The 25,691-nt window shown below is 45.9% G+C and overlaps 1 long non-coding RNA gene across 1 annotated transcript in view; it reads right to left on the bottom strand.

Annotated features, from left to right (window-relative positions):
• Positions 1 to 25,691, bottom strand: part of LOC142829389 (uncharacterized) — a 320,291-nt gene that overhangs the window by 201,039 nt on the left and 93,561 nt on the right. Inside the window, exon 3 of the long non-coding RNA XR_012903778.1 lies at positions 22,179 to 22,275. This is a non-coding gene — a long non-coding RNA (uncharacterized LOC142829389). The remainder of the gene's footprint in view (positions 1 to 22,178; positions 22,276 to 25,691) is intronic.

Here is a 25,691-nt window from a genome sequence, read left to right as displayed (position 1 = left end):
TTCCTGCATGTGCCGACGGGGCTCAGATTTGGTATTGTTTTCGGGCATGCCAGCCGACGGGCCGCTTCGGATCCAGATTTAGAGCCAGTTGCTGTACTGAAAGAGCTTTTGTTGCTAAACAGAATGGATTGGTGTTAACTTTGCTTTTTCTGGATTTCACAGCTGCTTCCGATACCGTTCATGCTTTGACCAGAAACCAGCATTTAGCATCTATAGCTTTCTACATTCTGCTTCCCGTCTCTGATTCCTTTTCTCCATGCCACCTGCTTTACACGTTGCTATGCTTCCAGCATCCTTGTGCACCAGAGGTAGCTAATGGGACCTCAACACTGTACACATTAACTTGCAGTTGGGCCAGTTGTTATAGAGGGGGAGAATGCTCTTCAAGTTCTCAGTGATCTGGATTTAGTCCTCATGCCTTTGTAATGCAAAGCATTCGCCACTTCTCTGTTTAACCCTCTCCTCCCTGGTTTGTATCCCAATCTCCAGTCTTGTCAAAAGTGGTGGCCTAAGAAGGAAAACCATCCTCCATCCCAGTGACCCTGCCGCCCAGAAACAGACTGGCCTTGTTTCATCAGACCTAGTCAGAGAAGCAGGTTGGTCCACAAGTCGCCACCGCTGACAAGTCTGCTAATGTAGCAAACCAATGTCAGCACAGCACAGTTGTGAGTTTATCACCTCCAGCTTCCAAAGCATCTCCAGGCTGTTCTTTCACCTGCCCACTGCTACCCTCAAGCCACCCCAAGAAAGGGAGGCTAACCCCCCACTGTCCACAGGGGGCTTGGCCAGGGTCTTTGGCCCCAGTTCTGGGCTGCAACGGGCAGGCTGCCCAGCTGGGAAGCCTACGAGCACGGCAGGGTTTCCTGGGAAGTTCAAGGACCCTGTAATGACGGCATTACCACCCCCTTCGCTCTCTGGCCTTGCGGTGGAAGGGGCATTGCTAAGCTGGGCAGGGCTGTGGCTCCAGTGCCCTGCATGTGGTTATTCAGGGTCACAGGGTGTCTCTTTAGAGCCACTGCACATGCTAGAGGCTGCTTTCATTTACACGAGGGACAGAGGGGTGCAGAATGCGAGATGCGAAAAGGCAGCGCACGTCCACCTTGGCCTTCTTCCTGCTGGGCACTAGGCAAGGGGCCCTGCCATTATTAAGCAGTTTGCATCACAAAAAGATGAAACTATTTCCGGAAGGCTGAACAATGGCCTCCAACTGCAGGGTTCCCGACAGCACCCCACGCCGGGAGGGGTTCCCACGCCAAGCCGCTCCGATACGCTTTCACGGATGGTGTCCATGCTGCTGCCTACTGTCTTACAGGTTGCACAACGCTATTGGAACGACCCTCAGAGGCACGCCCAGTTACCAATGGGCACCCATTCATTGTTAGTTCTGTTTTCTTACAGGCTGTAACTGCAGCCCCACCCCTTCTCTGCTTGCAGCATTGCTCTTTGTTGGGAAGACATTCCAGGGCTACACACACTTTGGACACTGGTTTTGAACTAGAAGATACTGCTGCTGTTGTAGAGCACTGACCTGGGTTCTGTGGCCTGCTGTGCCACTGGCCGACTCGGCTGACCTTGGGCAAATCATTTCACCTCCCTGTGCCTTGGTTCCCCATCTGTAAAATGGGAATACCAGTGGCTTCCTTTGGGCAGCATGTTGAGATCTACTGAAGGACTATGCCCTGTAACAGCAAAGTATTATGTTTGTTCCCTGCTGCAGCATCCCACAGTACGCCTGCTGTAGAGGGTCGGGTTGGGCTTGTTTGAAAACCAAACCAAAAAAGCAGGTGAGAGACACGTGATCAAAAACATAAACTACAGGTACTAAAATTATAAGGACATACTCTTGCTCCTGAGACTTCTCGCATGCACACCTTGGTACCAAGGAGTGGCTCCACCAAAATCAATATAGTGCTTTGAACTGATGTGAGCCCAATTACTTACTGAAACTTTTTTCCTTGATAATCTTTGTCATCTGTACTCAGAGAAACTGCCGTTCTCTACAGAAACTCCTATATTATAATCTTAGAATATGAAACCCTGGGACCATCATTTCCCTCAGTTGTTGGATTTTGTTCTTTCCCTTCTTTGTTTTCAGATTTATCCAACTTGATTCAGAAACTTCCTTGACAAACACTTCCAATGAACACCTTTCAAACAGCACAGCTAAACTCCAAAGAGGGAACCAGCAGTGCCCGCCGTTGTGTTTTTCTGGTCAGCTTTCTTGACCCACATACTTTTCGATTGAATCAGTACATGGTGCTGCAAGATTAGCTAAAGTGGCATGTTCTTTCAACTGAGCACAATTTCCAGAGGCCTCAAGACCAATTAAAATAAACCCTCTCTGCTGACTTTTTAGCAAATACCCAGAGTAAGCCAAAGTGCACTACTTAGGAGTGACAGCGCTGAAGAAAGCTTACCTGCATGCAGCGTTTTAAAGATTGGGAGTAGTTACAAGTTGTTAGGTAAGTTGATGGGTTTGCAAGTTTTCCATTGAAAATGGTTTTCAACACCCTATGAACTTGAAAAATTTGTTCTTATAGATGATGTCTACAGAAACTAGAATGTAAACTCAATACAAAAAAAGTCTCCCAAGAAGTAACGAACTGGTGCTTTCCTTGGTCTCCTCTTAGACAAAGTCATAAGAGCAGTCACGCAGTGGATCAAGTCATCTGATGAACCAAACTTAACTATTTAGGTGCACTGCTTGCAAACGACAGTTCCTAATTTAGCTTTGCAGCTTAGTAGGCAATATGTCCCAAGGGGCCTTTAATATCAAGAGGCAAACGTCATATGAGAAAATCATGTCTATGGCCCACGTGACTTTTGGAATGATCAGTGTGTTCTCTCTAGAAAGGAGGCATGGGAGGGGAGGGGGGAGCCACACAGACTCAGAGCCATTTCCCTCTAGGCTGGCATTCAAGCCCCAAAATTGCCATTTTTATTTTTAACTACCCTAGCTCAGTAGTCAATGGAAGCAGGAGAATAATACTCTTGCTGTTACTCATTTGAATTATCATCACACAGCGCACGGCACAATCCCAGTTACTGCTGTAATAAAAGTGAGACAAGGAAAGATCCTCCCAACCAACCTCGCTGGAGCCCCCACTCGAGGCTGGAAACTGACATCTCTGGGTTTGCAAGTAACCGGGTAGCAGGTTGCCATTCTTATGAACTGTCTCTTGGGATTGGGACTATTGCCCTGGATCCGGCTCCCCTCAGCTTTAAAAGGAAGGAATCCTTCCGGCATCTGAGAGCAGAGCAGGTCAAATGGTGACAAAACCTGAAATCCTGGTCCCCGATGTGGCACTGGGAAGATGACTCTCTGAAAGACCTGCTCTCCTTACAAGTCATGCCCTCAATGCAGGAAACACGGGCTCAAACTCCCTGGCTGGCGCTAGGCAGGAAGTCAGACTAAGTGATAACGATGGTCCCTTCTGGCCTTCACTCTTAATTTCCACCCTTGTGCAGCTGGCTAGCTCGCAGGCTGTGAAGAACTGAAGTCCTATTTAAGTGCTTCTGGATAGGGCTGAAGAAGGACTTGAAGGGTTGTTAGGGCTTGGGCAGGAATGAGGCGTGGGATGGCAGTGTAATAAACCCATGTGCTGTGGGTTGCTGAGACCATATTTGTGGCAGGCATGCTCTTCAGGTAGCCATCCGGTCTTGTAGAAAATATTAACAGCTCCCAACTGTCAGCACACACGGTGGCTCAGCTGAAAGCAGAAGCAAGTGAACTGTGATGTCAAACAAGACCTGAGTCTCCCTAGGCAAGGGTCCTGTTTCCAAGTGAGGCTGGCAGCAGGTATTTCAGAGGAAGGCGTAAGAAACCCTGTATTGAAGCATCAGGAAATAATCGGATTATAGGAGCAGTTTGTCTCATCCTAGGCCATGCCTCGTTGGCTTATAGCACAAAGGTCGATGTCCTGTTGGGATGGCTTTGCCCTTACTAATGTAACTGGGGCTGTTTTCATTTTCCAAACAAAGATCCGCGTCTTTTGTTTTCTTTTTAAACCCAGCGATGCTCTTGGCCTCAGTGCTTTCTGGCCTGTGCTGTTTGCAGTTCTACTTAAACAGCTTCCGGGGGGAGCCATAACAAAGCCATGTGACACAGGCAACCGGCCACGTGCCACGAATGATAAATGGCCAATGTTCAAAACAAACCGTTGCCCAAGAATCTTTAGGTGGGATACTCTGGATCAGGTTTTCAAAACAATTCAGCTCCTATCTAGGCACCTAAACAAAAGGGGGCAGATTTAGCAGCCAGGTGCTGAGCTCTTTGGAAATGGCCAAACTATTTGGCCAACCTTACAGGTCACCAACACGTACAGGGAAAGTCTGGGGCGCTCGTGAGCCATTCCTAGGCGGGAAAAGGGGCTTGGCTGCAAAACTACGTTACCAGTAAGATCTAGCTAGCCAGCCCCATTAGAGAATGAGTGAGCAGTGGAGCTGAGCACACAAGAGTGGTGTCTTGTAAAGGATTGTATTCATTTCAACTGAGCTATGGTCATTTAAATCGGTCGGGGGCAGGTTCTGCCTCCCCGGGAGGAGGTGCTCCAGGAACTCTCAGGAGAGGTCTCTCTCCCCGCCCTGTCTAGCCCCTTTGGAGCTGTCTGGCTCCCTTTAAGCAATGCCTCCAGCTGGGCCACATGCCGCAGGGTCCCTGAGTCCCGAGTTGTCCCCTGTCCCCTCCAGTTCCAGTGTAATTTGTAGCCTGCTTCATGGCTGCTTACAGAGCGCTCCTTCCACCTCCATCTGTTTGCACCTCTCTAGTCTCTCTTTCCTTCTACTCAGTGTGAGCTCCTTGAGGTAGGGACCCTTTTCTTGTACAGTGCCTAGCGCAATGGGCTCTTGGCCCTTAACTAGAGCTGCCTGGAACTACGGCACTACCAGTAATTCACAAACAACAACAGCCTGCTACTTGTTTTCCTCTGGAATGTCTAACCCTCTCTACTCCCATCATTAACAATCATCGGGCTTTTTCTGCTTAAAATACTACTCCGGGGTTTTTCTCTTTAAAGTATTGAGTAGCTATTTGTAGAGCCTCCCTTAGACCATGCAACACCCACTACGAACACATGCGCATCAAGAGAGCATCCTGCTAAAATGTCTGTGCTACAGGAAAAAAGCAGTACAGCCACTATCCGAGCCAATTTAGATGAGAGAGAGAACATCACCCCCAGCGCTATGTTGAGACAAATCTCTGGCATGTGCTATAAATGCCAGCATTAGAGTCTGGTTTTCTTTTTGCTCTCATGATACATTCCACGTCTGGAACAACCGATTCCATTTTTCAGAATCACAGCTGGCAATACAATGGGATCAGGCAGGCCCGGTCCCTCCTTGCTGGTTAGCACATTTTCAGAGGTGACATGAGATATGCAGGACCAGCTGGGAATAGTATAGCAGAACTCACACACGACCACTGGACTTGAGTATCAAACACACTCCTCCTGCTAGTCATGCATTATTAACTGGAAAGAGGAGACAACAGAGAGGGGTTTTATTGTCCTTGGATTAATGAATAGGCATCCTTGAGGAAACATTGTGATAATCTACATACCTAGAAGGCACAGTTACCAAGAGCCATAGCTCTAATGCTCAGTGGACTATGCCTGCCCCTCAGTCTTCATTTCCTAGAGTAATAAGGCCTCGAGGTGAAACACACAATTACGAGGGGAGCTGCTATTGAGCTGGAGAGGGTTTTATCTAACGAATGGATTGCAGAGTGCGGCTCTGCTGGAAAGGACTGTGAGAGCCTGCTTTGGTTCTCATGCTGAAGGCTGTTGGGCTTAGGCTGTGCCTACACTTGCACTCGCTCGACAAAACTTGTGTCGTTCATGGGTGCACTTCACTTCCCATTCCCCTCCCCATCCCTGGAGATCCACAAAGCTTTGCCACAGCAAGCGGCGTGTGTGAACGCTGCTTTGTCGGCAGCAGCACTCGCCTGCGACAAAGCCAAACCCACTCGTTGGGGGCAGAATTATTTTGTTGGTGAAAGTGCGGACAAACGGCGTTCACGCACCCTGACTTACAGCAACAGGACTTGGTCCACACAGCTCTGCTGCTCAAAGCAGCGTAGTGTAGACATAGCAAGGAGTCTATTCCTGTGTGCTAACAGTCTGTCTTGACGTGGAGCAGAGGCCATGCCGTCTGGGCCAGAGCATAGGTATAAGGCTAGACTGCTCTTCTCTAGTTAACCTCTCCAGCACTGCTCCTCAGGATCTCAGAGCCCACGTTCCTACAGCTTGCGGCGTTCCGAGAGGAGTCCAAGCACAGAAACAGAGTTCTGCCTCAGAGAGCTCAGTTCTGCTCCACTTCCACCTTTCCTCAACTCCTGAGCGCCTCGTGCTGTGTGTGTTGTGAGGTGCATAGCAGGCCTCAGCACTCTCGTGTGCATGCCAAAGATACGGGGGTGTGGGTCAAAGCCCAGGGTGCTGAGGAAGCTGGACGTAATGCAGAGGAGAAAGTTAACTGCTGGCAAATTACCTGCAGTGCAGCAAGGTTAATTAATTGCTGTTCTTTACCTGCCTGCCTTTATGTCTCGCTCTGAACCACTGCTAATAAGAAGTAACTCTGGCGAATGCTAATTACAGTTCACAAGTATTTAGCAGAAATTCTGCAGTAGAATTATTGCAATTATGTTCTAGCATTTGCTTTGGTAAAACACACTGTAGTTTAGGTTGCAAAAACGGTTTCCATTATGGGCTTCTGTTTTCACACACTTATGGCTTCTCTAAACATTTATCTTTGGCTTGCACGAGAGGCCAAGCATATGGAATGTTAGTCCAATTTCTTCCTCTTTTGTAATGGTGAGCAAAACCTGTTCAGCCATGGCTGATTGTTTTTTCCCTGTTGAAGAAAGAATGCTGCAGCAGTTCACACGACATTTGCAATTTATCCTGTTCATTGTTTTTTAATGAGAAGTACAATTTTTACTCAGTTTCACGAAAACTGACTGTACAGTTGGGGTTAGGGCTATCTGAAGAGGTACCCCAATACAGGTGAAATGGAAATGTCCACTATGCTTTAAACTATGTTTGTCATGAATGCTCCACATATGTTGTCTCTGTAGGTCACAACTGAGAATACCAGGGTCAGGACAAACTGCTGAGAAACAGGACTGACTCACCCCCAAATTGATGGGTGTTCTTCCATAAGGTCTACCAAACCAATCACAAAAGTAAACGTCTGTCTCACCGCATTGGCTAAGGAGAAGACACAAATGCAGTCTCCATAGGCATTCCAGCCCTTGTTTCACCACCCAGACACTAGACATAATGATGAGTGGTTATTTAAAACCAACTGCATCAACCAAAGGGTCCTTCTAATCTTAAGAGATCAGCCACACAGGCATGTCATACAATCATAGAATACTAGGACTGGAAGGGACCTCGAGAGGTCATCGAGTCCAGTCCCCTGCCCTCATGGCAGGACCAAATACTGTCTAGACCATCCCTGATAGACATTTATCTAACCTACTCTTAGATATCCCCAGAAATGGAGATTCCACAACCTCCCTGGGCAATTTATTCCAGTGTTTGACCACCCTGACAGGTAGGAACTTTTTCCTAATGTCCAACCTAAACCTCCCTGGCTGCAGTTTAAGCCCATTGCTTCTTGTTCTATCCTCAGAGGCCAAGATGAACAAGTTTTCTCCTTCCTCCTTATGACACCCTTTTAGATACCTGAAAACTGCTCTCATGTCCCCCCTCAGTCTTCTCTTTTCTAAACTAAACAAACCCAATTCCTTCAGCCTTCCCTCATAGGGTATGTTCTCTAGACCTTTAATCATTCTCGTTGCTCTTCTCTGGACCCTCTCCAATTTCTCCACATCTTTCTTGAAATGTGGTGCCCAGAACTGGACACAATACTCCAACTGAGGCCTAACCAGCGCAGAGTAGAGCGGAAGAATGACTTCTCGTGTCTTGCTCACAACACACGTGTTAATACATCCCAGAATCATGTTTGCTTTCTTTGCAATGGCATCACACTGCTGACTCATATTTAACTTGTGGTCCATTATAAACCCTAGATCCCTTTCTGCCGTACTCCTTCCCAGTTATGTCAATGTATAACTCAGATTTTAGCCAGTAAACACACTGTTGCTGATCCTTTGGAGGCTCACTGCGTGGGGATAAGCTTCTTCTATGGTTCATTACAAGAATTAAGTTCATTCACATGTGCTGGCCAGATGGGATGCCAATTATCTTCTGGGTGTTACCACAGTATGGGCATATTTAAAATACTATAGAACTTCAGAGGTAAAACACCCTGCTTGTTACTATGTCATATTCTATTTTATTAATTCATGCGGGCTGAAGGTACACAATCTGGTTGCCATTAGCTTGATCAAAATCTGGGGTCCACACCCCTTCCAATCCATGGCAACACCTATGTACCTAGTTTGACACCACAGGGACTTGTTTTTCAAATACACGGTGCACCCACTCATTCATATGGAACTGGGCACTTTTGAAAATCAAATCTCTGATTTAGATACCTGTGTGGCTAACGTCTTTGATCAGCTCGCCTTGTAGTGGAGCGGAAGTTGAGTCTCCTTTGCCTCAGAGCTCCAAACCCTTTCATTAGCATTTCAGACACCTCAAAGAGGACAGAAATGAAAACAAAACAGTCTTCTTAATGTCCTCCATCGTTAGATTTCCTTCACTGCAAAGTAGAGGATCTACCCTTATTTTCATCTTGCTCTTGCTCCTAATGTATTTCTAGAACCTGTCTTACTGCCTTTTATGTCCCTTCTGCCTTTTATGTCCCTTCTGAGTTGTAACTCATTTTGTGCCTTAACCTTTCCAGTTTTGCCTCTACATCCTCATGTGCCTTAACAATTTGTCCATGTTTCCACTTTCTGTAGAATTTCTTTTTTTATTTTCAGGTCATTAAAGAGCTCCAATGAAGGTATACAGGCCCCTTCCTATTCTTCTATCTTTCCTTTGCAATAGACTAATTGGCAGGTGTGTGTTTAATATTGTCTCCATAAAATACTGGGTTTTTTTTCCACAACTCCTTTATCCATTAGATTTTCTTCCCATGGGGCCTTATCTACCAGTTCTCAGTTTGTTAGTTTGCTTTTTTTTTTAAATCCATTGTCCTTATTTTGCTGCTCTCACTTCTTCCTTTCTTTAGAATCATAAGTCTTTCATTTCATGATCACTCACCCAAGCTGACTTCCACCTTCAAATTCACACCCAATTCCTGCCTGTTTGTGAGAATCGAGAGTAACATGGCCGTGCCCCGGTTTTCATCCACCCCTGGAAACAAAAGATGTTCCCAGCACATTCCAATAATTTCTTTGAATGTTTTTATTTGCCATGTTACATGTCCAACAGTTGTCTGGATAATTAAAATCTCCCATTACTACCAGATCTTGTGGTTTTGGATATTCTTGTTATTCATTCTAGAAAAGCCTCATCCTCTGCCTTTTCCCGACTTGATGACCTATAGTAGACCTACGATGATGTCATAGAATCATAGAACACTAACACTGGAAGGGACCTTGAGAGGTCAAGTCCAGTCCCCTGCCCTCACGACAGGACCATGCACTGTCTAGATCATCCCTCACAGGTGTGTGTCTAGCCTGCTCTTAAATGTCTCCAGAGATGGATATTCCACAACCTCCCTAGGCAATTTATTCCAGTGTTTAACTACCCGGACAGGAATTTTTTCCTACTGTCTAACCTAAACCTCCCATTGTTTCTTGTCCTATCATCAGAGGCCAAGGAGAACAATTTTTCTCCCTCCTTTTTCTAACACTCTTCTAGGTACTTGAAAACTACTATTGTGTATTCTCTCAGTCTTCTCTTTCCCAAACTAAACAAGCCCAGTTACTTCAGTCTTCCCTCATAGGTCATGTTCTCTAGACGGTTAATCAATCTATTTTTCTTAGTATTGAATCTTCAGCAAGAATCATCTGTATTCCTTGGATGGTTGAAGAACTCTTTGTGGGCAAACCTGATTTTTTTTCTAACAGGTTGGGCCTTGATGCCACTCCAGGTGTGTCCCAGACATCTTTCCATTTTCTTGTACCCACTGGATCTTGAGAAGTAACATCCCCTCTCCACACTGAGGACTGGTATCGATTGAACATTTCTAGCTATGTGGAATTCCTTCTGGTCCTCTTCAGTCTGCTGGCCACAGGCAATTCTCATTTGTCTTTATCCCACTGTGACATCTTGCCTCTGGTGGTTATGAACTGCCAGGCCTCTTCTCTGGCTTCCCCTCTCTCTCTCTGACTTTTTGGTGGCTGGCTCCCTTGCTTCCGGGAACACGCAGCACAGACGTTTTCTGAACCTGTCTACGAACTCCTCGGTGGCATCTCTAGTTGCTGCTCCAGTGCAAGCATTTTCCCCAGCACAACTCCCAGCTTGCACTTAGTACACAGGAAGTCCCTTCTGGCTCTGGACCCATTCACTGCAGATCACCTCCCTGTTCCCTTGCTGGCCATTTGCAAAGTGTAGAACTGGGGCTGGAGTGAAAATCGCTCAGAATCCCTCTCTCAGCTCCCTCCAAACTCCCGTTAGCTGCCTCACTGCTCACCAGATCCTGCTCTCGCCAAGCAAGGCATCTGCAGCCACGGTCTCAGAAGCTCTCCTGTTAGCTGCCTCCCTTCACATCTCCCAGCAAGCTAAGGAGACTCATGTGAGTCAACATCCACTCCAAGCAACTCCCTGAAAACGAAAGCTCTGCACTCCTCTTTTAATGGCGTTTTCATTGAGAAACCTGCGTTTCGCCTGTTCCTAAGCACAAAAGCAGCTGAAAGTACTTTGCCTGAAACAAACCTATTTTCCTTGTTCCAACATTTAGCAGCAGGAGATTTGCCGCAGCTCAAAGTCAGTGATGCTGAAAGGTGCATTTCCCACTCAGTATTTATCTATGCAGAGAGGCACATTCAGTTACAACACGGTCCCTGTCTGCAAGCACAGCAGACATTCCAGGCCATACTTGTCGGCAGCATTAGCGCGGAAAGTTGCACCCCGTCTCTTGACTCGTTGCAGGATTAGCTCTGTAAGTGGGTGTGTGTTCTGAAGCATTGTGTTGCAATGAAAGGCAGCCTGCGTCAGTCTCATAAAGAGCTGCTGCTGCTGCAGTTTATTGGTGAGTTCAAAAGGTCAAACCAATCCAGTTAATTGGAAAACACCGCTCACAGTCTCTCTGCCTGTTGATGTACTGTACGTTTGATGGGATTAGTTACGAGGGGGGAGTTTCTAATAGGACCCTGGTTAATAAGATACCTTCCCCATAACAGGCTGTTTAGGCTGCATGTCATTTCTAAAAGCCGTTTACATGGTGCGCTTGGCAAACAGGCAGCACAAATCCCATCGTGAAGAGAAATATCGGCCGTAATTGGAGTTGTGGGCAGGACTCAAATCTGCAAACATTTGACAAGCAGAGATTTGGTATCAGCTGAGCCCCAAATACTCGCAGATGTGTTAACAGATGAGGTCGCAAGGAGTAAGGGAAGTCACAGTGGGCATGCCCCAGAAATTCAATATAACATATGTCAACTCAAGCGACGCTCTTCTGAGCACCGGAGTTGCATATCTTAGGCCAGGTCTACGCTAAGTGAGAAAGTTGATCTAAGTCGGGCCTGCAGCTGTATGCATATGAATTCTTTGTTTCCAGTTCAATTTCTCTGAATGTTTGTGGCACCTTGTATAATTCCTGAGTCATTTTATTGGACCATCACTAAAGCAAGGTGCTGCAATTTATGTAGAGGCTGTGCTTGGATTTTTTCTACACTTAATCCAAATTATAACAAAAAATATTGACAGAACAGAAAATGCAAATCCTAAATTGCATTCTTATCATTTACTTCATATATTAAATAAACATTTTTTTCTGAATTACATGCTGTGAAATATGGAAATTAATTGTCAGCCAAGATACACTGAAAAAATATATTTGTAAACCGAGGATGGTAAACAATGGAATGTCCTTCAGCACATAACAGCATCTGCAAAGCAGAGTATGTTTAAAAGTGTGCTAGAGTCTCACACATAGTTCAAGTTGGTGAAAATTACGTGGGTCATTCTGTTAGGGCCTACTGAATTTCCTGGCAGATGGGGTTCGTCGGCTCGAGTAGCATTCCTCAAACAGCGGGTTTCAAGCCTTGCTTGGCGGAGGGGTCACAAAAGGCTAGTGGAGAGGGGCCTCAATGTGTTGAGAAGTTTATTACGCTCTTAAGTAAAGATCCTAGTTCCCTGCACTCTGCACAAACTGACCCGTCAAAGTTGAGTATCCTCCGTCAGCCTCTCAAAACAAGTACATGGGCGTAGCATTGTGATCATTCAGATATTTTTTTACTCTTCCTTTTATAGTAAATGTGAGGGGAGTTTGAAAATGTTTTACTCAAATAAGGAATAACCAACCTGGAAACATTGAGAAAATCAGCATACAGACAACATCATTGATTTTGCCATTGAAAACATTGTTCTTTTCTTCAGAATGTTATTTTTAAAGTATATTCTCATGTAAACGTTAGTGAAACACTGGAAGGTGGGAGGGTTGGAAGATGAGAGGATATTTCAGTCTCCTTTGCCTCTCAGAGGAGAAAAATTAGTGCCAGGATGATGATAGTAGTCTCAGTCCACATTTTCTTGCATATAGATTTCAAGCACAAAACCTAACTCATTTCAAAAAAAGCCACCAAACAGCCATAACATGGTAGTATGTTTCAATGCAACCTGCTCTAGATTGAAGGTACGCTAGGTGGCTGGAGGGGTGAACCATTCATCTCTATCTCCTTTGGATCCAGTGACCCTAAGGAAGTCATTCTAGGATCGTTCTATGAAACTACAGGAACAGGCAAGAAACCATGAGCTATATGTGTAGAAAATAACAAGCTTCTGTCTTTCTGTTGTGAAGAAGGCAGGTAAATTTGTCTTCTATCTTGACTTGCCTTTTCCTTCCCTAAGTTGAAATATACTGATGAGACTTCAGTGGAAGGCATTTCTCCTTAGTTTTCTTCGAGCATCCAACTGTAGCTCTGCAATGTTACACTGGACCTCAGCTCTCATAAAATCTGTCTAGGAATAAATGTGAAGTAATCAGTCCTCCAAGTATTGGCAAACTTGCAGTCCCCTCATACCGAAGAGCCCATGTGATAACTGATAGTTTGAGTGAAGCCCAAGGAACAGGTCCAGCCTGGTGAGAAAAGTTGAGAATAATGATCTGGGGATGAAATGGAAAACAATATCCCTGATTGAGGATAGCTAGGAATATGCATCTCAAGGTCCGTGATTCCATAACTGCATGCAATTCAAGCATCCAGTAAGTGCCAGATTTTCCAAAGAGATCTGCATGCCAGGAGCTATGGGATATTCAGTGCTTTTGAATGCCAGGCTGTTGTTGTATGGCTGAATCAGAAGACAGCTCTTTTGAAAACCAGTTGTGGGGGCCAAGCTCTTGAGAAGCAGGGGGCCAATTGAAATTTCTCTCTGGTGGGAAATTCTAGTGTTTCAGCATTTAGTTTCATTTTGAATGGGCGCCATCACGTCAAACCCTTGAAATGTCTTCACAGAATGGAATGTTCCAATCAATGCTTATTTGGAAGTGTTGGGACGTTCCATGTCTGTGCAGTTCAGACCTGTCACGAGGCTTCATAGATGTGGTAATTCAGATGTGTCGTGCTGCTGTTCTCTAGGGGCCTGGCTCCCTGGTCAACCTGCATCTCCCATGATGTCCCTGGGTCATGATGCATCATGGCAGGTCAGCCACAAAAGACTTCATGGGAAGCTTCCAGCCAGGAAGCCAAGCAGATGGGGTGGGTAGGTGCAGCCGGGTAGGTGAACACAGATTAATGCTGAGCGGTTCCAGAATGCAATATTTTGATTCAGTTCAATAGACCAAAATCTGGAGACATTAACATTGTGGCTATTTGATGGAAAATTCCCAAGTCTGAGCTTCTGTAGAGCTCTCGTGAAAGACTGGCGTTGAATGTACACGTAGTCTAACCTGGTAAGCCTCTGCAAAGATAACAGGGAGCCCAAGAGACGCTTGTGATATTGCAGCTCATTGCAAAAACATGCCAAGTATCCAGCTAAATGCTGAGATAAGAGATCCTGTAGTTCGTGAAGATGGATTTCAAGATGAAAGAAACAGACTAGGTTGTTTTAAGCAATCTAGGCAGTGGTTTGTTGGAACTTTTCCTCCCACTGAAATCGCAGTTTCAGAAATGGTTGAGTGCATTTTTTAAATAAAAGGCTATTTTGATACCAATGTCTTGTGAACAATTTTTAAATAACTTGGAGATTATCTAGCAAACGAGGCACAAAACACCACCCTGTCACTTCCGATTCTCCTCACAAGAGGGCCTGCTTTTTGCCAACTCTGCAAACAGAGAGTTACTTCCATCTCCAACTCATCTGATGAAGTGGGCTTTACTCATGAAAGCTCATGACCTAATACATTTGTTAGTGTCTCCGGTGCCACACGACTGCTTGCAGTTTTCAGAGCTACAGTTGGCTACCCCTTAGAAGTCTCAAAGAGCACAATCGTCAGTGGAAGTGCTAGTAATGCTTCTAGACACTACTGACCTCCTGTGATTCGGCAAATTCTCTGGTTTGGCACCAGTCAGTCAGGTCCCAAGTGTGCTGGACAAGAGAGGTTCAACCTTGTACCTAGGATGAGGAAAAAATAATTGTGTATTCAACTGAAATGATGTGGCCGGACTTTTACTTCTTTGTGTTGGTTTAATAAAATTCCAGGCACAAGTACAAGCTTAGATCCGTGTTTAAACCTTAAGCTGAATGCTGTTACTCAGGTTGGAGTGTGGTAATTGCCCCATCCTTACACAAAGTTCCACAGGAGCGTTGATAACTCCCAGCATGCCAGGTCTCGGAGCTGAGTCTTCGGCCAGCGTGTTTTCATAAGCAACACAGCAGCACCTTCTAACTCTCAGAAAAGAAGAAGGAACAAACCCCGGTTGATTGATCAGCACAACTGCCTGAAGGAGATAATAAAAGATGACAAAAGTCACGACAGATCAACTTTCCACAGGCACTGAGAGAAATTGTGCTGAGATGAGCTGTGACGTTAAATGAAACCTCAAAGGAATTTGAACTCTCCATCATGAGAGGCTGGGCCGCCTAAAACAACGAGGTAAAAGAAATACAGTATCTTCTTCTTTGGACTCTGCTGGGATAGAGAAAATCAAGATTTATCCACCAAGAATTACTAAAACAATGGCCTCTGGAATCAACCTACGGTGCGCTTCAACCCATTCAGCTTGTAATTAGAGATGGGAACTATTTGACTTCATATGCGAAGTTAAATGAAAGTCTCAGAGTAGACCTGTTGTGCCCGGTCTCTCTGTGCAATAAATGTGACCATCTCACTTTTGTGCAAGACAGAGACCTCTGGTCTGAGGAGTGCAGCTGACACCCAGCAATTTACTTCCCTCCTGACTCTGCTCAAGTGCAGCTGAAATTATTGACATTTGCTCCAAGGTGATACCATTAATTCTAGGGGCAGGTTTGCAAAAAGCAGACAACAGTCTATTGGTGTGGCGAAAGGGCAGAGCCGCTACAGTTGCTGGCGTACTGTCCCGTGTTTCGGCAGACAGGGTTTTCATTCTCCGTTTGCAGTTGTCATTTCTGCTTTGCGGAAAATCATTAATCTTGTCATGATTGGGCCAAATCCTGCTCGGCTACACCAATGTAAATCCAGAGGTCACTCCACTGACTTCAACGGCTATTCTGGATTTACACCTGTGCAGCTAAGACGAAAATTTGGCTCTCTATTTTTCAATAATTCTGCTTACAGATCATATTCTCTGCTGTGATTCGTCCTTATTCACTATTTTCAAGGGCAGGATCATTGTTTCTTGAGGGCTCATCTGTTCCTGCTGCTTATTCCCCTACTTGAGGTCAATTTGCAAAATCGCAGTTGGTTGCTGTGGAAATAATTATGATGTCAAAAATACAGTATTATGACTTCAGTTATGGGAATAAGTAGCTGAAGCAGATGAGCCCTTAAGAAATAACATTGGCCTTTTAATGTAAGTGTCCTAGAAAATAAAAGAGAGAGAATGAATGTAGCAAACGAAGTAAGATCTAGACGCTAGAATTGTTTCAAAATTAATAGGTTTTCAAAATTGTGCATGCAGCTTTTGTACCCCGCTACGCCTGACCCTTTTGTTAAACAGGAAGAAATTCCTCCAAGCAGGAGTCCCTGATGTAAGTCTTTTAAAGCTAATATTAAAACAACAAAGAGGAAGCAAAACGCAAAAAAAATGGCTAATAGATCATTTTCACTAAGCCTTGTAACTTTCCTCTCAATCTCCAGAGCAGAATGAATATATCCAGCACCAAATCACATCCACTTTATTCACAGAAGTAGCATCTCCGAGCTGAAATATGCCTGCACACCTCAGAAGGCCACGGATTTGGCCCTGCATTGCTTTAGAATCAGTTAATATCATGTCCCTGTCAGTGGCTCCTGAAAGCTGCAATCTCAGCCATTTTTACAGCACATCTGCTGTGTAACTGGCCCCTGCATGTTATCAGTCCTGAACCTGACATTATAATAATCACCAGAACAGCCGTTTTAGCACTGAAATGTCCGGTTACTTACACAAGGAGCTATTAATTCAACGTGCCACACTGTAATGACATGGAAAAGCAAATCTTTGTACAATAACATTGTGTAGTGGCTGTACTCTGAGGAATACATTCCCACCTTCTCTTTTCCAATTGCATGCACAATACCGTGCTTCTTCCCAACAAGCATTTATGTTACTTGTGAATACATCACGTGACTGAAACCCAACGTTAAAACGGGGACAAATCTGTTACCTCCCAACTCCCTAATTAATTAATTCATCTCTTTGCTAAGTTGTCAATTTCACGTGACGTCATCAATGACATGCTGCCGAAGAGATGAATGCTCTTTTGTTGCCCAAGGCAGGCGTGCGTGCTTTCAGCGATCATCTCACGTTCGCAGGAAACGGAGTTAAGCAGAAGGGATGCCCGGCTAACGCAGGCTATGGGGGAGTAAAGGACAGGGCCAGGCTTCCCCAATGCCTCGCTGATCCTAGCTGTGGAATGGGCCCCTTCGACACATTGGCAGCTGGTCCAAGAAGGAGCAATCTTTTTGCTGCTCTAACTTAACCAGGGGAATGGCCCAGCCCAGGACCCTGGGAAAGGTTCTTTGCTGGTGTCAAATGCCAGAGCCGCATTGTGTGCAGCGGAGCTCACCTTGCCTTTATACCAGTTACTTTGCAACTTTTCATCAACCAGCACAACTCAGGCTGGTCGCTCAAATACAACACTCCCCCACCACCGGTCCCTGAGCCCGCACTCGGACGGCTAACCTGAGCTGTGGTCTCCGCCGCCACGGCCAGCTCAGGCAACGCTGGTGTCTGTTCCCTACACGATGCTATGGAGGTGCGCACGGAATTCGGCTACCCAGTCACCATTCGCAGAGGTGCCAAAAATACCCCGGGGGTGATAAACTCACTAAGGACAGATTGCACATCCAGCAGGACTGTCTTGAGGGAATAGGTGGACATCAAGCTGCAAGGAGGCTATGTCCTTGGGGGATCTGTCATGGGGATGATGCAGAAGCACAGTAGCTGGTGCTAACCATCCCACGGCCGTTTTCCTAATGAGCTAACGCTGAGCAAGGAAGTGTCAGCTCTTTGTCCCTGTGTGGTTCGGTAAGTGTGATCAATTCGCTGTGCGGGAGGCATTGCTTCGCCCTGCGTCGTTATGGTCTTTCAACACCAAACTGAACATTTATGCATGCTGGTTGTGACAAAATGGCCCCTGTTGACAGGGTGGGTCCTGGGGGACTAGGACCTCACCCCATAGCCCGGCTCTTGGAGGAGCAGAGAAGGAAAAGGGTCTCAGTCTGAGCCCCAGCCCCTCTTGACCCCTGCAGGTCTCTTACCTCTTTGCCTCCCCCAAGGGCAAGGACCAAGAGTAAGTCTCCCTGCTCTGCTGGGATGGGGCCTATCAAATCTCAGCAGCACATGTCCAAACTCCAGTGTGGGAAACAGCCATCCTGTCGTTTGGTTCTCACGGGTTGACCCTTCCGTCTTTCCTCATCGATTGCGACAGGAGCAACCCATCTATGTGACACCATCCTTGATACATAGAATCGTTCTTATGAAAAGCCACCGTGTATAGGTGGCAGCCTCGCATAATATGGCCATTCATTTTAATGTTGCTGCCCTCTCCTGCTTTCAGTCCCTCCTCCAGATGACCCATTCCCATTGTGATGCCAAGCAACCACGGGCTGATCACCCCAAGGGAGAAGCGAGGCAGGTGGGAAAAGCTGGCAGGTGCTGTTTATTTTTTTAATAAGTAACACTGGCTGTATGTTTATTTCTCTCTCCCGCCATTCGTCTGTTGCTAAAATGGTGCATCTGTGCAGCAGCACCTGGCATATGGGGGCACTCCGGTAATGCAATTAATTCATCATCCTCATCCTAGAAAAGAGTAGGACGGCATGTAGAGCCTTGTGAGATTGAGACTGATTAATTAGTTCATTTGTGGGGGATAATAATGTGCACAAGGTGAAGAATAAGCGGCAGGGACAGGCAAACAAAAGAGAAGATGCACGTGAGACAGAAGACAGACTTATTGTTAGGGCACAGGGCAGGGACTCAGGAGATGTAGGGTCAGTATGTGGCTCTGCCACAGGTTTGCTGTGTTACCTGGAGCAAGTCACCTGAACTCTCTTGGTAAAATTCATGCCCCATTGAAATTAATGAGGAATCCTGAGACTAACAAAAATATATGTATAGTATCATGAGCTTTCGTGGGCAAAACCCACTTCCTCAGATGAGCTAGAAGCACAATAAAAATGGAAATTAACAAATTGAAATGAACATGAGTTTTGCCAGGAACTTCAACGTCTCCAGCATTTCACCCACTCAGCTGCATAGTCCTGCCTGTCAAGTGAGAATAAGGCTGCTTCCTTTCTTTGCCTGCACTGTTTAGACTGTAAACTGTTTGCGGTGGAGACTCTTTTGGCAAGGAAGTTTTCACCCAGCTGCCACTGAAAGCACCCTCCTCTGATAGCCTGCACAGCCCCAGCCAAGATCCCACACAAATCATCGTCAAAGAATGTGTCCAACTCAATGTTCATCACAGTTTTTAGCAAGTCATTGCTTGTGAAAGCAGAGTTGAGTTATTATTAGAATGTTTCTCCGAGTTTTACCAACAGCATCAGGTGAGCTTCAAGCAAGGGTCCGCATATTCTTCCCAAGATCTGCTCCAGCGCCCATCAGCGAGAAACCACGAACACTTCTAAATGTCAGAAAGGGAAGCCACTTGTGCCATCTCTGGTGCCCTCTACTGCTGGTGCCAACTTTCCAAATGTCTCCTCTCTCTCCCGTGGCTGATCCGTAGTGCGTGCTCAACAAAAAGGTAAGTGGAAATTAAAAGAACAGCTGGAAGCCAATCCTCCTCTTCTTTAATATTGAAGATAGATTTATTATCTTCCAACTTGTTCATTTGTCATTTTAATAAGTACCTGAAAAGTTAATTCATTAACAGAAGCAGCTTCAAAATTTCAGCTTCTTCATTTATTAGCCAGGCTGCAATTGTTATTCAGATGGTGTTAGGGATTGATGAAGAAAGGGTAAATGGCTGAATGGTACAGTAAATGTTGTTGAACTCATTTTATCTGTAGGTTTTAAGGTAATTAATCTTGCATGGTCAATAACCAGCGATGGGCTGATCAAGTTTAGTGTTCTTTGGACACTTCAGAACAGGGCTATTTACTACAGGTTGAACCTCTCTAGTCTGGCTCCCTTGGGACCTGACCGGTGCTGAACCAGAGAATTTGCCGAACAACGGGAGGTCGATATTGCCAACACTGCCACTGCCTACTTAGAAGACATTTAGGGGTAAATGACAGCACAGAACACTGAGAGCCAGGACTGGAGGCTGTAAACAAACTTTATGGGACCGCAGGAAACTTGGCCACACCCATGCTAAGTGGACATCTGGCTAACTAAAATCATGCCAGATCACGGATGTTGCCAGAACAGAGCTCGCCAGACTAGAGAGGTGCAACCTGTATTTGTAAACGCAGAAGGGAAGAACTGCATGGCTGGCAGGAGATGTGCTTCTGCCTGCTCTCTTGAGCTGGTCAGAAAAAGGTTAGTACTTTATGTGCAAAGCTTAGAAAGCAATCGGCAGTTTTCATTTTTGGGGAATTTTCCATTGAATTTTAGATGAAACATTATGTTCAGTTGTGGGGTAAGGAATCTCTCTCCCTTTCTTATCCTTGAAGAAGTGTGAGGAGGAGGAAAGTGAGTCATTTTCCTCACGAAAATGAAGTTTTTCAACAACAAAACCCCAAAATCCTTCCTTTCCAAATTTTTCATTGGAAAAAGAAGAAAAAAACCTGACCTCACTGAAAAGGTTTGTGGTTGAAAAGGCCACCGGGAAACATTCTTCCTATGGAAGAAAAGGAAAACTCCATCTGATTTATTAAAAGTAGTAATACGTTCAGCCCTACAGAATAAGCAGGTAATTGCATTTTGCATACACGTAACATATGTGTTAAGTTCAACTGAACCCTACTGCTATTCTTTGTAAATGGGCATGCCATTGCAACAGCTATTATCATTTCAATTACAATTTGGCAGTAAATACTGAATTTTTCAATTGAAGAAAAAAATGTCTATTTCCTCTAGTCTCAAAATTATCTCCCTTTTACGCTGTAACTTAGGATGTGTTTTAAGAATGTCATTGATTCCTACTTTCACCACTATGCTTAATAGGAAGCACTAAATACAGCATCCCTGCAACCTGGGCAAAAATACACAGGAAGGATTTCATATGGTCTCATTGTAAATTAGCCGATATGAGCAAAATTGAACTCCACCCTTTAAATATTGAACATATGAATATGTTTGTATACACACACACATACAGAGACAGTATATAAACAAATTGATACAATAGAACAATGGGATTTTTTTAGTGAAAAGTGAAAGAGAAGATATCACTTGTATACATGTTAAGGAAAGTGATTAGGAAATAAGGGAGAGGTTTTCCAAGTTTTTAGGAGGTTTGGGGGGACAAGTTTCATTGACTTGTAGTGGGACTTGTGCTCCTAAATCCCTACAGGCAGTGTTCCCTGTCGGCTGAGCGCTCAGGAGAGATTCCAGTGCCACCCAGCTGATTAGCAGTGTGCCCACAGCTAGGTTTTGTTTCTCCTGGTGGTGCACGTGCCTTGGTGAACATAACAAAATGATTCTGCACATGAATGGAAAAGATTAGAGGGAACATTGTCCATGGGAATTTGAAAATCTCCTCCCACATTGAGGAAATAGTACTGTGGGCCTTTTGTAGGATTCTTGAATCATGTGGAGGAGGTGAGCCCAAGACAAAGTAACCTCAGGACTTTGGGCAATTGTTTTACGACTTCAAAGAAAGTCAAATAACTCAAGTCAAGGCTACTGAGTATTTGGTGTTGGCTAGAGGTTCCATCCTGACAGCCGTAGAGATTAGACTCTTTATTAAATGACAAACACCACAAGCATGGCAGTAGCACTTCACTGACAAGGCCTCCTTTGCCTGGGGGGAACATGCACGTTATCGGGGGAGGGGGCTTCGAGAGTCCATTCTCCAAGGTCCGTGCAGTGCTCAGCGTCCAACCTGAGGCCACCCACAGGAATGCTAAATAGTCCCAAGGACGATGGTGGCAGCGGCTTTGTTTTGTGGGGAATGGTGATGAGATCACCACACACACCTTGTTAGAGACAGTCTTAGGTGGTTGTTTGTTTCTCGGACAGGCCACGGCACCATCTTGAATTGCCTCAGCTTGTACTTTGGCATCCAGGTGGGTCCCCCTTTTGTGTCTCCCTTTGGTGCCTTTTCGGGTTGTGGGGGGCACAAGGTAGCCATGTGACAAGCTAACCTGCCTCATGACTGTCTCGCCTGTCACTCAGGGCTGCCACCCTTGAGGCGGCAGCAGGAGCTGTGTGTACCTGGACACGCCTGTGAGCATTGTGCTAGCTAGTGATACCCACTTCCCACCGAGGGGTAGCTGATCCCCTCGCCAGGTAATCTCCACCTTAGCACCTGTATTGTGGGGGAAGGGGGTTTCTCGCACACACTCCAGGATAGCGGCCCACCAGCTGTCCACCCTCACGTGGGCCCACAGCCAGGACAAAGCAGAGGAGAGGAGGAAGGGAAACAACTTACCTGAGAGACCCTCAGTCCAGAATCCAGCCCTTCACCTGCTGCATCGGGCCCGTTGGAGAGAGGTTGTGTCAGGTTGGGCCTGAAAGGTGCCTGGTACCTGTGGGCGAGAATGGTACAATTGTCATCTTCACACCTCTACCTTACCTGTCAGGCCAACATCAGGACTGGGCATCAGGCCCCTATGGAACCGAGAAGCAGAACTGTTATTTGTGTTACGGCTCACCCGTTTAGCTGGGGTCCTGCTTTGTTTAATTCTTAGTAATAAACCTTTATCTGTTTGTACCCTTAACAAAAACACATACACAAACACCCAGTCATGGATGGGGGGTCCAAGGGGCCTAAATCAAATTCCTAATAACGTCATATAAGCCCCCAAAACAGATTGAAGTTGGAAACACCCTTTGGCTCCCACGACTGAACCGAGCTAGATTTGAATCCAGAATCCAAGACAGAGTTGCCCGTTGCCAATCGCATGTGCCACCCAGTCCCCTCAGTGCTTGCTTTTCACTGCAGTGACTGTCCGAGGTGTCACGGGGTTGCACTCCCCAATCAGAAACCACGCTGCAGTGTCCTTCAGGGAGAACACTCTGTATGCAGCGTGTCAGAGACGCACTACGCTCTGCAGCAAACTAGTGCAAGGCTCAGGCGGAACCCCCTCAGAGAACGGCGAGTGCTGCTTGTGTGACTGATGCGGCAGCTCTAAGGAGCAGGACACTTGGAATAACTGCAATTAGCTTATAAATTTTGGCACCTCTGCACAGAACTGCCTTCTTAATAACGCTCGGGCAGAGGTGGACTTGCGTTCCTAGGCACAGAGGGCTGCGCTTTGGTTTGCCCAGCCCCTACCTCCCGACTTTTTCAGGGAAGCCACCTCACTGGCAAGGCAGATGTTGCCCATGTCTTGGCACCAGGAATGGCTTTCACCTTCTGTTTGGCCTGGCTTGGCAGCAGGTTATCATGCACGGTCAGGCAGCTTCTTCTGTTCCTTACTTCCTCCCAAAGTTAGACAGGGTTTTCCTCCCTGGGCTCATAGCAGGAAGCCTGCTGCCTCTTTTTGCCTGCTTGTCGAAGCAGCCCCCTTCTGCATCTGTGCCGTTGGGAGAGGGAATTAGAAACTAAATGGAATGATGACTGCGTCAATAATAACGACAACGTTGGTCCCCCTGATGCTTACAGTGCATTTTGTGCCTCGCAATTTATACTTCCAGTTTGGAATCCCTGCAGCTGTGTTTACCAAATGTCTCCCTGGCTTTTACACGTTTCATGGTATTGTGGTAATCTAATGGCGCAGAGACCTCCTGACATTCTAGCTTGCTTTATTTTCCCTGGTCTTCCTAATGTCTGGTTAACACACTGCGATGCACTGGCGTGACGGAATGAGTTTTAATTTACACCTTTTGTTATTTCAGGACTTTCCACACACACACTTGCCCCAAACTAGCAAAAGGTGTGAATTAGAACTGGTTTCCTTGCTTTGGTTCAAGCATGTGCTCATGGGGCAGAGCAAAGAGGAGGTGGAAGAAGATGAAGAGAGCTGCATATTGACAACAAATGGCCTGAGAACCAGCCTGTCTCAGAATGCCTATGGCAATGACAGGCCGCTCTACAAAGGGTAATTACACCTGCACTTTTGTATCACTCTGAATGCAGCATGCTGGGGAGGAGGCGGGAGCAGACCCTGACTACAAGGGAAATGAAAGCATCACCAAGGAGGAGTGTGTTCGGAAGGAGGGGAAAGGTGAATTTCTACCAATTATAGAAAACCGGAGAGATCCAGGTGTAGGTGGCTGGGGCCTGTGAAAAGACGACTGGGAGAGCAGACAGGAACCAGGTGTCAGTGTTGAACTGGAGGGAAGGAGAAGGGTTGGAATGCCCAAAGCTGGCGGGATGAAGAGCATGCAGACGGGTTTCATTAGCCACAGAATTCATAAGAGCTGCTTCAAGATATGCTGGAATGGACAAGAAGGACCCAAAGACCAACCTCATGCAGCTGGGATTAAGGCTAGAAGAAAAAGAAGTGTGTGCGTGTAGACCAGATCCAATTCTCCTCCCCTGTGCACCCCATGCCAATCAAAGCCCAATTTGGCCAGTGACATATTCCTTCTGCAAACAAGACAAGCCTCCCTCAGTGGACACAAAGTTTGTCTGCGTTTTTCACCTCAGGAAGTTCTCGGTATGTTTCGCGTGCAGTCTCATTCCAGCTGCAATGATCAGACATCGATAACCATCACAGTCATTTTAGTGCAACATGTCCTTCTCTTGTCCTGACTCATTCCTCCCATAGGTTCTGTGCTTGCCTCCGAGTGAGAGTACCAGGTTTGTGTTAACAGGAAAGAATTAGCTGAGGCCTCCATTCCCCAGCTGGAATTCCGTATTTGGATACTCACCTTTGATTTCAGAGTGGGATGTAAGCGGTGGACAGGCCCCATGCATATTGTTTGAGAGAGATCCATTTCAAAGAACCTCGCAATAGGCCAACCAGGCATTACAGTCCAAACTCAAGACCTGAGCATACACGGAAAAGTCCCAGCAGGTATAAGTCTGGAGTTGAAAGACTTGCCTTAGAAAAGCACGTCCCACACTAACAAGCCTTTTAGCACTAACAAGCTTTCTGCAGGAAAAGCGAATCCTAACAAGTAGCCCAAGGTGAGCTTATCTTCAAAAGAAGGCAATTCCTCAGCCAGCGCACGGCGAGAAAATGTTCCCTTGCCTATCGATTTCAGCTTGAGCTGCGGTTCTGCCAGGCAGCACTCAGAGAAAAGGAGAACACACAACTAAACTTCGCTGATTCCCTGACGTATGTGACAGCAGTAGGGAGCCTCTGAGCTGTTGGGTTTTAATGGTACCTGGTGTGTGGGTGCTTGGCAAAACCCTGGCGTGGATTTAAAAACTCGCCAAACGGAGCCAAAAGAGCCAAACGGATGTCGCATGCCAATGGAGACTTTTAAATTGGTTTGGTGACAGTCACAGCTAAATTCTATTCAGCATTGGTCAAAAATGGAGGCGGGCAGGACCAACTACAGAATCAGTGATCTTGAAATCACATTTGCAACACACTGGTTTTTCTTGCTCCATATTTTCATGGGTGTTTTTAATGGAATTTTCCTCTTTCAAAATGAGATAATCGTGTTTTCAAAATGTACCTGTTTCTCGGAGGGAAAACTCTACTGTGTGCTGATCCAAATGACCAAAAGTTCTAATGGTGGCCCTGCTGCAAGCAGAAACCAGAAAAAGGAACTAAAACCAACCATTTCTTTGACAGCCAAAAGGCTGATTCCCCCACCCCCTTAATGCTTCCACTGACCATTTCTGAATAATTTCAAAAAGTGGAAGACTTAAAAAGTATTACTCTTTTTTCAAAAAACAAAAATACCCAACAACAACAACAACCCTCCATTTTGGAAAAGGCCAAATTTCCACAAACTATTTTCTTCATGTGTAAAATTGCATCCAGGTCTAATCCCAGACCAGAAGAGCTTAGCTGGGTTGTATTGAAACAAGTGTTGCTCTGGC

This window comes from Pelodiscus sinensis, chromosome 5 (genome assembly GCF_049634645.1).
Source record: "Pelodiscus sinensis isolate JC-2024 chromosome 5, ASM4963464v1, whole genome shotgun sequence".
NCBI lineage: Eukaryota > Metazoa > Chordata > Testudines > Trionychidae > Pelodiscus > Pelodiscus sinensis.
This window is presented reverse-complemented; position numbering and strand designations above follow the sequence as displayed.